Below are 16594 nucleotides of genomic sequence, written 5' to 3'. Positions count from 1 at the left end.
AAAATCAAACTCCAATTAAAGATGTGATAAAACTGATCTAGTTAAAACTAAGGTAAATCAATGTACAGAGTAATGAATAACAGTGCTGTATTTTAAAGCTTTAACTTTTGTGTGACAGAAAAGAAAAATGTTTATTTTGTCCAAAATTTGCACTATTTAATTTAATCTGTCTAGTCAAACAATGTAATTCAGTTTTGTTGATATGGAACCTGAATAAGGAACAAAATTTTAATGCTGTATACAAGCTAATGTTATGCACTGATGCATTTCAGAGTATTTGGGGTCTGGGAAAGATAGAAGCATTAAGCTTCCTCACCTGGGGAATTCCTGACATTTTTCGAAAGCAACAGGGGCTCCCAATTTAACAAGCCAAGGCCTCAATTTTAAGGACTGCCCTTATGAAACCTATTTTTGTAATAGTAAAGTGAACCTATTTAGGATTAGTGCCTAAGAGCCATTTCCAGAAAATCTCTGCTGTTGCTCAAATGTGGCTCTCTCTAAGCCAAACTCTAAGCTTTCCCCCAACACGGAACATAATTTCCAGGGGTGTAAGCCTGACACTGGCAGTGTGAAACATAACTAGCCCTGGCATCACGGGACACAACTGGCACTGTGAGAAAAATGTTCCAAGGATGCACCTGACCCTGACATCATGGATGAACTGATGAAAAAGGAGAAAAGAAATAGAGTTTCAAAGGCTAAGAAATTTCAAATCAACTCAAGAAGTCCATTTTGGAGGTTACTCTTATGCAAGCTTCAGCCAGATATTGCAAACTGCCAAAATATGGCAAACCCCAACTAACAGTGTTCCTGGAAACCATAAAAGATATCCAGTGCTCTATAAAATTTTACTTAAGTTTATTTTTCAGAGACTTGAAATCTCTAGATTGTTCCAACGCGAAAGAAGCTCTAAAACGCAAAGATGCTGGACTCTCCAAGAATAACAACTAGTTTCATCGTCCCTTTGCCCCTTAATAACGATGCCCCCTTTTCAGCCTTGAAGCAGAAGAGTCATCGCTCAGATATCCCTTAAGATTGAGAGATAATTATCAAAAGACAGGGAAGAATCTCAGGTAGGACATGAGATTTTGTTGGTTTGTCCAGAGTGATGCCCCGATGAATCCGAGTGATTCGATCAGTGAGTGGAAAAGTATTTGCAAAGCCCCCTTCAGGGAATGGTGAGAACGGGGAAAAAGGCAACTTCCCCAAGTTGAATTCTTGATATTCTCACAAGCAGTGTGGACAACCAAAGCTATAGGCTGAGCCCCCAGGCTTGGGGTTTATTCATATGAAACTTAACCCCACAAAGGATAGGTCAAGTCTACTTAAAATTTAGGCCTAAGAGTCACACCCAAGAGAACCTCTTTTGTTGCTCAGATGTGGCCTCTCTCTCCAGCCAACAGGACGAGCAGTCTCACCACCCTCCCCCTCTCTGCGTGGGACATGTCTCCCGGGAGTGTGGACCTTCCTGGCAACATGGGACAGAGATCCTGGAATGAGCTGAGACTCAGCATCAAGGGATTGAGAAAAACCCTAGAATGAGCTGAGAATTAACATCAAGGGATTGAGAGAACCTTCTCGACCAAAAGGGGAAGAGTGAAATGAGACAAAGTGTCAATGGCTGAGAGATTCCAACCAGAGTCGAGAGGTTATCCTGAAGGTTATTCTTAGGCATTAAGTAGATATCACCTTGTTCAAGATGTAGTGGAGAGGCTGGAGGGAACTGCCTGGAAATGTAGAGCTGTGTTCCAGTAGCCATGTTTCTTGATGATGACTGAACAATGATATAGCTTTCACAATGTGACTCTGATTGTGAAAACCTTGTGTCTGATGCTCCTTTTATCTACCATATCAACAGACGAGTAGAACATATGGAATAAAAATAAATAATAGGGGGAACAAATGTTAAAATAAATTTAGTTTGAAATGCTAGTGATAAATTAAAGCAAGGGGTAAGGGGTATGGTATGTATAATCTTTTTTTTTTCTGTTATCGTTTTATTTTTTTTTCTGTTGTCTTTCTATTTCTTTTTCTAAATCGATGCAAATGTTCTAAGAAATGAATATGCAACTATGTGATATTAAGAATTACTAATTATATATGTAGAATGGAATGATATGTTAATGTTTTTGTTAATTTTTTTAATTAATAAATAAAAATTTTAAAAAAAGGGAAGAATTGTAATCAAGAAATCAGGATTTAAGGGATGATTCTGATTAGTAAATTGTATTATAAAAATTCCTTTTTGCTTTCTGGAATGTTGGAGTCAACAGGGAAATACCTGAGATCTCTGAATTGTAATCCAGCTGCTCTGATAACTGAAATAAGTGTGAAAAGCCCCTATATTATCCTATGCCTTTGTGACTGTAAGAGCTGGTCATTCTCTTGTAAAGCAAAGGCCCTAATGCTAATGAAGTTGGCCATTAAGTACTTCTTCCATCTGGTTTACACCTTTAGTACTGAGGTGATAGCTCTGCCTTCCCTCCTTTCAACTTATGTTCTATACTTGTCTTCTTTTCTGCTCTGAACTTAACTATTTGAAATGAACCTCATCTCCCCTTGCTAAAATCCTTAAAAACCTTAAACCCCCTAAACTCAGGGAGACAGATTTTGGGCCACTGGGCTATCTGCTTTCCTGCTACATGTGTAATAACAATAAATTCTTTCTTTCTTTGAAACCCTGATGTCTCAGAAATTGGTTATTGAGTGCACTGGGCAGAATTCACAGCCTTTGGCTGGTAACAAAAGCAAAAATAAAAGTAACAAAGAGCACCCAAAACATTCCATATCCCGCTATCTCATTATTTACTTTTTTCTGTTTTTGCCTTTTTTTACTTACTCATCTGTCCATACACTGGTAAAGAGAATGCCGGTCACTAGGTTTTTACAACCACACAGTCACTCCTTAAAAGCTCTATGGTTATTCAATTATTTTCAAGAATCAAGGCAATTATTACACTTCAACAGTTTCGGTTATTTACCTCTAGCTACTCCAATACACCAAAAACTGAAAAGGGGTATCTAAGTACCGCATAAGAATAACCTACAGAAAGATCTCTTGACTATTTGAAATCTCTCAGCCACTGAAACTTTATTTTGTTTACTTTCTCTTCCCACTTTTGGTCAAGAAGTTGTGGGATTTCTTAATCCCACAATGCCAGGCCAGGCTCATCCCTGGGGGGTCATGTCCCATGATGACAGGGAGAGTTATACCCCCAGAAGTCATGTCCCACATAGGGAGAAGGGCAGTGAGTTCACTTGCCTAGTTGGCTTAGAGAGAAAGGCCACATCTAAGCAACAAAAGAGGTTCTCTGGAGGTGACCATTAGGCGTAATCATAAGTAGGCTTAGCTTCTCCTTTGTGGGAGTAAGTTTCATAAAGAGAAACCCTGAGATAGAGGGCCTGGCCCATCAAAATGGCAGTCCCCAATGTTGCGAGAGCATCAGGTCATGCCAGGTGGGGAAGTTTAATATTTCCACCTTTTCCCCCAGTCACTCAAAAGGACTTTGCAAATACTTTTTAATCTTTCACCCGCATTACTCCAGGATGTATCAGGACATGACAAAATAAGTCACTCCATATTCAAGGTTTCATGTAATTATGATGTTCAAATAAGCTGATCATACAAGTTAAATTATATTTCATGCTACTGAAAAATAAACTTTGAATCAAATAAATATCTCTTGCTCTGACGTCAGAGCCAGCCTAGTTAAGCAGGGCACAAAGCCGTTTCTCTGCTCCCAGAACTGTTTCTGCACCAACCATTGCCACCTTCGTGGAACTCAGTACCAAAGCCAAGATGCCCATTGTGGGACTTGGCACCTGGAAGTCTCCTCCAGGCAAAGTCAAAGAAGTTATGAAGACAGCAACTGACGTAGGATATCGCCACATCGACTGTGCCTATGTCTACCTTAATGAGGATGAAGTTGGTAAAACCATCCAAGAGAAGATCCAAGAGAAGGTTGTTAAGCAGGAAGATCTCTTCATCGTTAGCAAGTTATGGTACACCTTCTTTGAAAGACCCCTTGTGAGGGAAGCCTTCGAGAAGACCCTCAAGGATCTGAAACTGGACTATCTGGACCTGTATCTTATTCACTTTCCACAGGGATTACAGCCTGGGAAGGACTGGTTCCCTAAAGATGATAAAGGCAATATTCTTCCCAGTAAAACAACATTGTTGGATGCCTGGGAAGTAATGGAAATGCTGGTGGACAAGGGGCTACTGAAAGCCATTGGGATCTCCAACTTCAACCACTTCCAGATTGAAAGGCTTCTGAACAAACCTGGACTGAAACATACACCAGTGGCTAAACAGATCGAGTGTCACCCATACCTCACACAGGAGAAACTGATTCAGTACTGCCACTCCAAGGGCACTGTAGTCACTGCCTACAGCCCCCTGGGTTCTCCAGATAGACCTTGGGCCAAGCCAAGGGAACCTTCACTGCTGGAGGACCCCAAGATTAAGGAGATTGCTGCAAAGCACAGAAAAACCACAGCCCAGGTTTTGATCCGATTCCACATCCAGAGGAATGTGGTTGTGACCCCCAAGTCTGTCACACCTCAACACATTGCTGAGAACTTTCAGGTCTTAGACTTTAAATTGAGTGATAATGAGATGGCAACTATACTCAGCTTCAACAGAAACTGGAGGGCCTGGCCATAGACCAGGTCTCTCATTTGGAGGATTTTCCATTCAAAGCAGAATATTGAAGCTGAATCTCCTGATGAGCTTATCCAGTGGATTCTTTCTTTCTTCACTACACTGACGTGCACTTCCCTCTACCTGCAACCAATTTTAATCAGGCTTTTCAGAAATCATACTGCATGTGGCCCTGTTGTATGCCAAAATCTAGTGTTTAATCAGAACCAGTATATTCAATTAAGAGCATCTCATCATTGGGATATTAGACTTAGAAAAACAAACAGAAGTTTCTTTTACTTGTTTGATCATATATTAATATTGTGAACTCTGCTACCACTGAGAATATAAAGGTAAAAAAAGACTAAATAGTAACTGCATTTATTGAGACTTTAGCATGCTGCTAACACCATGAAGTGCTTTTTATATGTGTTAACTGTGCTGGTTTGAAACTATTACATACCCCAGAAAAGCCATGTTCTTTTAATCCAGTCTTTTGGGGCAGACCTACTGTTGGGTGGGACCTTTAGATTTGGTGGTTTCCATGGATTTGTGACCCACACAATTGTGGATAGTACCTTTCAATTAGGTTGCTTTCATAGCAAGGTGGGCCTTAATTAGTTTACTTGAGTCCTTACAAGAGTGGACAAGAGAGCAGAGAGATGAAACTAAGACACAGATGTTTGGAGATGCTAAACTAATAGATGAAAGCTAAGTAAAGAAACACAGATGTTTAGAGTGAAAGCCACTGGAAACTGGGGCTGAGAGAGATATTTAAGACCAGAAGCTAGGAGAGAAGTTCAGCAGATGTCGCCATGTGCTTTTCCATGTGATAGAGAACCCCCTGACAAGATCAGCCTTTCTTATGTGATTGTATCCTCTTTTTGATTCCTTAATTTGGATATATTCATGTTCTTAGAAATGTAAACTTGTAACTTGAAGTGTGATCTCTTTTTCATTGTTTTTAACTGTTGCTCTATGGAGTAATGCTTTCATTGCTGCAGAATGCTAGCTCTAAGTCTCAGGTATCACACAAATACCTAAAGTTCCAGCCAACATCTAGGTTATACTCAAAGACATTAACATTTCAGAATTTAGAAATAATAGCTGCAACTCCAGAACAGATGTGACTGCTGTACGAGCTTACAATTTAGGTGTTATATTTGTCTTTTTGTTTCTGGCTTATTCCATTCACTATATTGTCCTCAAGGTTCATTTGCCTAAAGTACATGCCTCACAACTTCATTACTTCTTGCAGCTGCTTAAAAGTCCATTGTATGAATACACCACAGTTCCCCCTTCCATTCCTCAGTCAATTTACACCTAGACTGCCTCCATCCATTGCAAAACACAAACACTGCCACCATAAACACCAGTGTGCAATTGTCCATTCTGTCATAGCTATCAGGTTCTCCAAGTATACAGCTAACTACAGGGTTGCAGGTTCATGTGGAAACCCCATACCTAGCCTCCTGTGGAACCACCATACTGCCTTTCAGAGGGGCTGCACCAGTCTGCTACCCTACAAACACTGAAAAGGTACATCTCTCCACATTTTTTCCAGCACTTGTATCATTCTGTTCATTTTTAAACAGTTATATTCACACATCATACAATCTAACCTAAGGTAAAAATCAACAATTTCCAGCATAATCACATAGCCATATCTTCACCATCGTAATCTATATATGGACATTTCTATTTCTTCGGTAAAGAAGCCCATACCTCCCCATATACCCCTTACTGACATTTAGCTCTGGCATACTGACTTTGTTACATTCAATGGAAACATACCACAATGTTCCTGTTAACTACAGACCCTAGTTTGCACTGACTGCATCCCCTCCATGTCATCCCATTTTCAACACCTTGCAGTGTTGACATTCACTTATTCTCCCTCATGCAATAACATTCCTATATTTGTACATTTAGTCATTCTGAATTATTTTCTGAAAATAATGCAGCCCATATAAAACTCACATAAGATTTGCTTAAAATGTTGTCCTTAAAATTCCCATAAATAATTACTGCTATTTTATATCATTCCCCTCACCTTAAAACGTAGTTAAAATAATGATTTCTCTTCAGGGTCAGTTAGCTAACAGCTTCAGCTATCAGTTATATTCTGCACCTATGTTGCCCAATATAGTAGCCATTAACTACATATGGCACTTGAAATATGAGCAGCGCAACCAAGAAAGCAAATTTGAAATTTTATTAAATTTTAATTATTCAATTCAGTTATTGAAGCTTTACATATGTTTGGAACAATTCTTATGTGAATCTGTTTCTTTAAACATTAATTTTATAAAATCTAAATATAGATCAAGCATTTCCAATGAAAATTTAATCTCCCATTATAAAATACACATGAGAACATAAACGATCTCATTAATAACTTAAAGTATTGGTTACATGTTGAAATTATAATATTTTGCATACATTGGGTTAAAAACTCTAATATTAATATTTATTCACCTTAAAAAAACTTTAAAAAATATGATCATTAGAAAGCAAAATTACACATCTGGCTCACATTATATTTCTATTGGACAATGTTACTCTATTTGATGTTGCCTCCAGAACATCATAGTAGCCAAAGTCATGGCTCCTGGTGAATCACTTCATTCCATATTTTTTCTTGTTAATGTTATGCTCTAGATATTTCTTAGCTGTGCACATTACTATTACTGCAATTAAGTAATGTAAATGCTAACCGAAGAAACGGACACCATTTTCTTTTAAAATTAATTTGTATGAGCTTGTTTATTTCCTATTTTCAGAATGTAACCCCCAGGATCATGTTGTCCCTTTTTTTTGGTACCATGTCACCCCTCAAATTCAAAATATTTCTGGCACTTCATAAATTTTGAATATTAAGAATAAGGAAGCCTTTCAGTGATTTTTCTAAATACTAGATTTAATTTCCAGATAATAGAACACACAAAAGTATCCCAGGCTGTCTTAATGTTTAGTATGAATTTAAAAAACATGATTTCATAATAAGTAATTAGTTCTTAATGTAGAAAAGACAAATGTGACTCGAAAAAAGTGACAAAGTATATAACAAAGCTACAAGAATATAAAATGGAAAAATAGGGTGGGCCACAGTGGCTCAGGAGGCAGAGTTCTCGCCTGCCATGCCGGAGACCTGGCTTTGATTCTTGGTGCCTGCCCTGTGCAAAAAAAAAGGAAAAATAAATGATTGATTAGAGACAAATGTAAAGCTGATGATCCTTAGGGAGAAAACATCAAATATGGATTTTATTTTTCAGCAAAGAAAGCATGCTTAAAAACATAGCTGACTAAAAACACAAAAATAACCTTGAAGCAGATAAATTAAATGAAAAAAATAAAAAAGCATAATTTGTGTCATTTTCCTCAGTCCTCTCTCTCATAATAAAGCTTAGTTCAAGAAAGCTGATACGTCTACAGAGTTTGACTTCAAAATCCACTACATAAATGGAAAAGATGGATTAAAATTCTCATTAGGGATACAGGCAAAGATAAGCAGTCATGTCATCCTTCTTCTTCTTCTCTCTTACATACAGACACTTAACGTGTTTCAATTACACTTAAGGAAACAAATCTCCAAAACATTATAGCTCAAGGACATTTCGAGACATCCAGAAATAAGTCATCTTAGCAATAATAGCCTAGAATTTTTTTCAATTAACAAACATACCATTAAATAAAATTGTGCCTAAAACTTTCCTACTTCTCTAAAAACCTAAAATTGTGAAATTGTAACCCATGTTAAAGTTTGAAATATGTTCTACAACTAATTGTGTTGCGCTTTGAAATTTATAGCTTTTTTGTATACATGTTATTGTTCACACAAAAAAAGGAAAAAAAAGTTGATTGTGGTGATAAAAAGTTATTTAAGCCCTCTAGCCTCCTATATTCTGGAGCAGCTAGAAGGAAAAATATGAGAGGATCGTACAGTAGCCCATGACAAACTTGGATCTATCCTGCTACCACTTTTTGAAGAGTACTATGAAAACTATTGCTTTTTTATTTCTTTGCTTTGTATACATGTTATACTATACAATAAAAAAAGAGTTAAAAAAAAATTCAGGTGAGTGAGTATAAGAAACTGGGAAAGGGAGTGTGATTTAGGTAAATTGACTAGAATACATGCTTTGCTGAAGGTTTTCCACCTTTGGAAAAAAGTTACTCCTTCAAGTATCTATTAGAAATTTAATTGTAGTAGTTAGGTTCAGGTGTCAACTTGGTAGGTGAGGGTACCCCATTGTTCTGTTCCATGGGCTTAAACAATCAGCATGCAAAATTCATCTATGGCTGATAACATCTGCAGTGGGCTAAGGAGAGTGCCTTCTGCAATGAGTGACTTCAATTTAATTAGCTGGAGGTTTAAAGAGAGATATCAGAAGAGAACTCAACAGAGCTGAGCAGCCCAGGACACCTGACCTCAGGGTTCAGAGCTGGCTCCAACCCAGACATTTGGATAGGGAGAAAGGAATTGCCAAGGGAGAAGCCGTTTGAACCCAAAAACTGGGAGGGAAGGCCAGCAGACATCACCACATGCCTTCCAATGTGACAGAGAAAGCCAGAGGAAAGCCAACTAACTGCCTTTCCTCCAAGGAACTGTAAATTTGTAACTAAATAAATCTCCTTTATATTTATATATAAAAAGAAAACCACTTTCCTAATTCTGGGTAATTAAATTTTTACTGCAAAATGTTCCTAGGAATGAACAATTTCTTGGTATGAAAGTTAACAACACACACATAGAGGAAATGATAGTCAGTTTTGGGGAAGGATTCATTTTTCCACAACCAAACACAAGTTGTATTTATTTGCCTCTTGGTCACTGTGCCGGTTTAAAAGGATGTATGTACCCTAGAAAAGCCATGTTGTAATCCTAATCCTATTTTGCAAAGGCAACCATTTCTTCTAATCTCTATTCAGTACTGTATGTTTGAAACTTTAAATAGATCATCTCCCTGGAGATTGGACTCCATCAAGAGTAGTTGTTAAACTGGATTAGGTGGAGATGTGTCTCCACCTGTTCTACGTGGGTCTTGACTGGGGAAATGGGGAGATTCAAAGAGAACAGGGAACCACTAAGTAGAGAACCCACCAGCCAGTGACTTTTAGAGATGAAGAAGAAAAGCATCTCCCGGGAAGCTGAAGAGGAAGCTAGCTGATGACATTGTGTTCTCCATGTGCCTTTCCACTTGAGAGAGAAACACGGAACTTCACCAGCCTTCTTGAATCAAGGTATCTTTTCCTGGATGCCTTAGACTGGACATTTCTATAGACTTATTTTTTTAAATTTTTTTATTAATTAAAAAAAATTAACAGACAAAACATTAAGATATCATTCCATTCTACATATACAATCAGTAATTCTTAATATCATCACATATTGCATAGTCATCTTTTCTAGAACATTTGCATCAATTAAGAAAAAAATAAAAAAGACAACAGAAAAAGAAATAAAATGTTAACAGAAAAAAAAGATTATACATGCCATACCCCTTACCCCTTGCTTTCATTTACCACTAGCACTTCAAACTAAATTTATTTTTAACATTTGTTCCCCTTATTATCTATTTATAACGTATTTTTTAAATTAATTAAAATAAATGAATAAATGAAAATTAACACAACATTTAGAAATCATTACATTTTACATATGCAATCAGTAATTCTTAATATCATCACATAGATGTATGATCATCATTTCTTAGTACATTTGCATCGATTTGGGAAAAGAACTAGCAAAACAACAGAAAAAGATATAGAATGATAATATAGAGAAAAAAATAAAAAAATATATAAAAAAACAAAAACAAAAACAAAAAAACAAACAAACAAACAAAAAACTATAGTTCAGATGCAGCTTCATTCAGTGTTTTAACAAAATTACATTACAATTAGGTAGTATTGTGCTGTCCATTTTTGAGTTTTTGTATGTAGTCCTGTTGCACAGTCTGTATCCCTTCAGCTCCAATTACCCATTATCTTACCCTGTTTCTAACTCCTGCTGGTCTCTGTTACCAACGCCATATTCCAAGTTTATTCTCGAATGTCGGTTCACATCAGCGGAACCTTACAGTATTTGTCCTTTAGTTTTTGGCTAGACCCACTCAGCATAATGTTCTCTAGGTCCATCCATGTTATTACATGCTTCATAAGTTTATTCTGTCTTAAAGCTGCATAATATTCCATCGTATGTATATACCACAGTTTGTTTAGCCACTTGTCTGTTGATGGACATTTTGGCTGTTTCCATCTCTTTGCAATTGTAAATAATGCTGCTATAAACGTTGGTGTGCAAATGTCCGATTGTGTCTTTGCCCTTAAGTCCTTTGAGTAGATACCTAGCAATGGTATTGCTGGGTCGTATGGCAATTCTATATTCAGTTTTTTGAGGAACCGCCAAACTGCCTTCCACAGTAGTTGCACCATTTGACATTCCCACCAAAAATGGATAAGTGTGCCTCTTTCTCCACATCCTCTCCAGCACTTGTCATTTTCTGTTTTGTTGATAATGGCCATTCTGGTGGGTGTGAGATGATATCTCATTGTGGTTTTGATTTGCATTTCTCTAATGGCCAGGGACATTGAGCATCTCTTCATGTGCCTTTTGGCCATTTGTATTTCCTCTTCTGAGAGGTGTCTGTTCAAGTCTTTTTCCCATTTTGTAATTGGGTTGGCTGTCTTTTTGTTGTTGAGTTGAACAATCTCTTTATAAATTCTGGATACTAGACCTTTATCTGATATGTCGTTTCCAAATATTGTCTCCCATTGTGTAGGCTGTCTTTCTACTTTCCCGATGAAGTTCTTTGATGTACAAAAGTGTTTAATTTTGAGGAGCTCCCATTTATTTATTTCCTTCTTCAGTGTTCTTGCTTTAGGTTTAAGGTCCATAAAACCGCCTCCAATTGTAAGTTTCATAAGATATATCCCTACATTTTCCTCTAACTGTTTTATGGTCTTAGACCTAATGTTGAGATCTTTGATCCACTTTGAGTTAACTTTTGTATAAGGTGTGAGATACAGGTCCTCTTTCATTCTTTTGCATATGGATATCCAGTTCTCTAGGCACCATTTATTGAAGAGACTGTTCTGTCCCAGGTGAGTTGGCTTGACTGCCTTATCAAAGATCAAATGTCCATAGATGAGCGGGTCTATATCTGAACACTCTATTCGATTCCATTGGTCAATATATCTATCTTTATGCCAGTACCATGCTGTTTTGACCACTGTGGCTTCATAATATGCCTTAAAGTCCGGCAGTGTGAGACCTCCAGCTTCGTTTTTTTTCCTCAAGATACTTTTAGCAATTCTGGGCACCCTGCCCTTCCAGATAAATTTGCTTATTGGTTTTTCTATTTCTGAAAAATAAGTTGTTGGGATTTTGATTGGTATTGCATTGAATCTGTAGATCAGTTTAGGTAGGATTGACATCTTAACTATATTTAGTCTTCCAATGCATGAACACGGTATGCCCTTCCATCTATTTAGGTCTTCTGTGATTTCTTTTAGCAGTTTTTTGTAGTTTTCTTTGTATAGGTTTTTTGTCTCTTTAGTTAAATTTATTCCTAGGTATTTTATTCTTTTAGTTGCAATTGTAAATGGAATTCGTTTCTTGATTTCCCCCTCAGCTTGTTCATTGCTGGTGTATAGAAATGCCACAGATTTCTGAATGTTGATCTTGTAACCTGCTACTTTGCTGTACTCATTTATTAGCTCTAGTAGTTTTGTTGTGGATTTTTCCGGATTTTCAACGTATAGTATCATATCGTCTGCAAACAGTGATAGTTTTACTTCTTCCTTTCCAATTTTGATGCTTTGTATTTCTTTTTCTTGTCTAATTGCTCTGGCTAGAACCTCCAACACGATGTTGAATAATAGTGGTGATAATGGACATCCTTGTCTTGTTCCTGATCTTAGGGGGAAAGTTTTCAATTTTTCCCCATTGAGGATGATATTAGCTGTGGGTTTTTCATTTATTTCCTCTATCATTTTAAGGAAGTTCCCTTGTATTCCTATCTTTTGAAGTGTTTTCTACAGGAAAGGATGTTGAATCTTGTCGAATGCCTTCTCTGCATCAATTGAGATGATCATGTGATTTTTCTGCTTTGATTTGTTGATATGGTGTATTACATGAATTGATTTTCTTATGTTGAACCATCCTTGAATACCTGGGATGAATCCTACTTGGTCATGATGTATAATTCTTATAATGTGTTGTTGGATTCGATTTGCTAGAATTTTGTTGAGGAATTTTGCATCTATATTCATTAGAGAGATTGGTCTGTAGTTTTCTTTTTTTGTAATATCTTTGCCTGGTTTTGGTATGAGGGTGATGTTGGCTTCATAGAATGAATTAGGTAGCTTTCCCTCCACTTCCATTTTTTTGAAGAGTTTGAGGAGAGTTGGTACTAATTCTTTCTGGAATGTTTGGTAGAATTCACATGTGAAGCCGTCTGGTCCTGGACTTTTCTTTTTGGGAAGCTTTTGAATGAATGATTCAATTTCTTTAGTTGTGATTGGTTTGTTGAGGTCATCTATTTCTTCTTGAGTCAAAGTTGGTTGCTCATGCCTTTCCAGGAACCCATCCATTTCATCTAAATTGTTGTATTTATAAGCGTAAAGTTGTTCATAGTATCCTGTTATTACCTCCTTTATTTCTGTGGGGTCAGTGGTTATGTCTCCTCTTCCATTTCTGATCCTATTTATTTGCATCCTCTCTCTTCTTCTTTTTGTCAATCTTGCTAAGGGCCCATCAATCTTATTGATTTTCTCATAGAACAAACTTCTGGCCTTATTGATTTTCTCTATTGTTTTCATGTTTTCAACTTCATTTATTTCTGCTCTAATCTTTGTTATTTCGTTCCTTTTGCTTGCTTTGGGGTTAGTTTGCTGTTCTTTCTCCAGTTCTTGCAAGTGGACAGTTAATTCCTGCATTTTTTGCCTTTTCTTCTTTTCTGATATAGGCATTTAGGGCAATATATTTCCCTCTTAGCACTGCCTTTGCTGTGTCCCATAGGTTTTGATATGTTGTGTTTTCGTTTTTATTCACCTCGAGATATTTACTAATTTCTCTTGCAGTTTCTTCCTTGACCCACTCGTTGTTTAAGAGTGTGTTGTTGAGCCTCCACGTATTTTTGAATTTTCTGGCACTCTGCCTATTATTGATTTCCAACTTCATTCCTTTATGATCTGAGAAAGTGTTGTGTATGATTTCAATCTTTTTAAATTTGTTAAGACTTGCTTTGTAACCCAGCATATGGTCTATCTTTGAGAATGATCCATGAGCACTTGAGAAAAAGGTATATCCTGCTGTTGTGGGATGTAATGTCCTATAAATGTCTGTTAAGTCTAGCTCATTTATAGTAATATTCAGATTCTCTATTTCTTTATTGATCCTCTGTCTAGATGTTCTGTCCATTGATGAGAGTGGTGAATTGAAGTCTCCAACTATTATGGTATATGAGTCTATTTCCCTTTTCAGTGTTTGCAGTGTATTCCTCACGTACTCTGGGGCATTCTGGTTTGGTGCGTAAATATTTATGATTGTTATGTCTTCTTGTTTAATTGTTCCTTTTATTAGTATTTAGTGTCCTTCTTTGTCTCTTTTAATTGTTTTATATTTGAAGTCTAATTTGTTGGATATTAGTATAGCCACTCCTGCTCTTTTCTGGTTGTTATTTGCATGAAATATCTTTTCCCAACCTTTCACTTCCAACCTATGTTTATCTTTGGGTCTAAGATGTGTTTCCTGTAGACAGCATGTAGAAGGATCCTGTTTTTTAATCCATTGTGCCAGTCTATGTCTTTTGATTAGGGAATTCAGTTCATTAACATTTAGAGTTATTACTGTTTGTATAATATTTTCCTCTACCATTTTGCCTTTTGTATTATATATATCATATCTGATTTTCCTTCTTTCTACACTCTTTTCCATACCTCTCTTCTGTCTTTTCGTATCTGACTCTAGTGCTCCCTTTAGTATTTCTTGCAGAGCTGGTTTCTTGGTCACAAATTCTCTCAGTGACTTTTTGTCTGAGAATGTTTTAATTTCTCCTTCATTTTTGAAGGACAATTTTGCTGGATATAGAAGTCTTGGTTGGCAGTTTTTCACTTTTAGTAATTTAAATATATCTTCCCACTGTCTTCTCGCCTCCATGGTTTCTGCTGAGAAATCTACACATAGTCTTATTGGGTTTCCCTTGTATGTGATGGATTGCTTTTCTCGTGCTGCTTTCAAGATCCTCTCTTTCTCTTTGACCTCTGACATTCTGACTAGTAAGTGTCTTGGAGAATGCCTATTTGGGTCTATTCTCTTTGGGGTGCGCTGCACTTCTTGGATCTGTAATTTTAGGTCTTTCATAAGAGTTGGGAAATTTTCAGTGATAATTTCTTCCATTAGTTTTTCTCCTCCTTTTCCCTTCTCTTCTCCTTCTGGGACACCCACAACATGTATATTTGTGCGCTTCATATTATCATTCAGTTCCCTGATCCCCTGCTCAAAATTTTCCATTCTTTTCCGTATAGTTTCTGTTTCTTTCTGGAATTCAGATGTTTCATCCTCCAGTTCACTAATTCTATCTTCTGTCTCTTTAAATGTACCATTGTAGGTATCCATTGTTTTTTCCATCTTTTCTACTTTGTCCTTCAATCCCATAAGTTCTGTGATTTGTTTTTTCAGACTTTCTATTTCTTCTTTTTGTTCAGCCCATGTCTTCTTCATGTCCTCCCTCAATTTATTGATTTGGTTTTTGAAGAGTTTTTCCATTTCTGTTCGTATATTCAGAATTAGTTGTCTCAGCTCCTGTATCTCATTTGAACTATTGGTTTGTTCCTTTGACTAGGCCATATCTTCAATTTTCTTAGCGTGATCCCTTATTTTCTGCTGGCGTCTGGGCATTTAATCAGATTTCCCTGGGTGTGGGACCCAGCAGGTTGAAAGATTTTCCTGTGAAATCTCTGGGCTCTGTTTTTCTTATCCTGCCCAGTATGTGGCGCTCGTGGCGCTCGTCTGTCTGTGGGTCCCACCAGTAAAAGATGCTGTGGCTCCTTTAACTTTGGAAAACTCTCACTGTGGGGGAGGGTCGCCAGCTGAAGCGGCTTGGGGGAGTTCCGATTCAAATCTCCCAGCTGGCCCGGGAGTCCGCGCGTGGGGCGGGGGGGGGGGGCTGGCCTCCGCGGCTTGGGGGAGTGCCAGTCCAAATCTCCCAGCCGGCCCGGGAAGCCAAGCATGGTGTGGGGCGCCGGCCACCGTGGCTTGGGGGAGTGCCGATCCAATGTTCCCAGCCGGACCGGGAAGCCACGTGTGTGGAAGGGACCCCGGTTACCGGCCTCCACGCCTCGGGGGACCTCCTATCCAATTCTCCCAGCCGGCCCGGGTGGCCGCGCTTGGGGTGGGGGGCACTGGCCGCCGCGGCTTGAGGGGACCGCCTGTCCAGTTCTCCCAGCTGGCCCGGGAAGGAGGGAGGGAGGGAGGGACTCCGGCCGCCAGCCGCCCTGGCCCGGGGAAGCGCGCGCCCATCGGGTATCTCACTGCAGCGGATTCTCCCTGCCGGTTCAGCCTTTCCAGAATGGGGTACGCTGTCTTTTTAGTCTCTGTCGTGGCTCCGGGAGCTGTTCTGTACTGTTTCTATTTCTTTAGTAGCTGTTCTGGAGGAGGAACTAAGACCCGCGCGTCTTAATAAGCCGCCATCTTCTCCCTAGACTTGTTTTTATTGGGACCTGAAAACTGTTAATCTGTAACTTATTAAATTCCCTTTTTTAAAGCCATTGAGTCTCTTTGGTATATTGCATTCCAGCAGCTAGCAAACTAGAACAGTCATAAAACATAATGCAACCAGACTTTGAAGCTACAATGGAATCTGAGAACTTGAAAATACTTTTTGGTTCAGACTATAACCCCCCTTTTAAAATAAAACAGTATTTACTGCTACACAACCACTATGT

The 16594-nt window shown here is 38.1% G+C and overlaps 1 protein-coding gene and 1 pseudogene across 7 annotated transcripts in view; one reads left to right on the top strand and one right to left on the bottom strand.

Annotated features, from left to right (window-relative positions):
- Positions 1-16594, bottom strand: part of CNST (consortin, connexin sorting protein) — a 140571-nt gene that overhangs the window by 104931 nt on the left and 19046 nt on the right. The window lies entirely within an intron of this gene.
- LOC143690840 (aldo-keto reductase family 1 member B10 pseudogene) lies at positions 3693-5207 on the top strand (annotated as a pseudogene).

This window comes from Tamandua tetradactyla, chromosome 7 (assembly GCF_023851605.1).
Source record: "Tamandua tetradactyla isolate mTamTet1 chromosome 7, mTamTet1.pri, whole genome shotgun sequence".
Lineage (NCBI taxonomy): Eukaryota > Metazoa > Chordata > Mammalia > Pilosa > Myrmecophagidae > Tamandua > Tamandua tetradactyla.
This window is presented reverse-complemented; position numbering and strand designations above follow the sequence as displayed.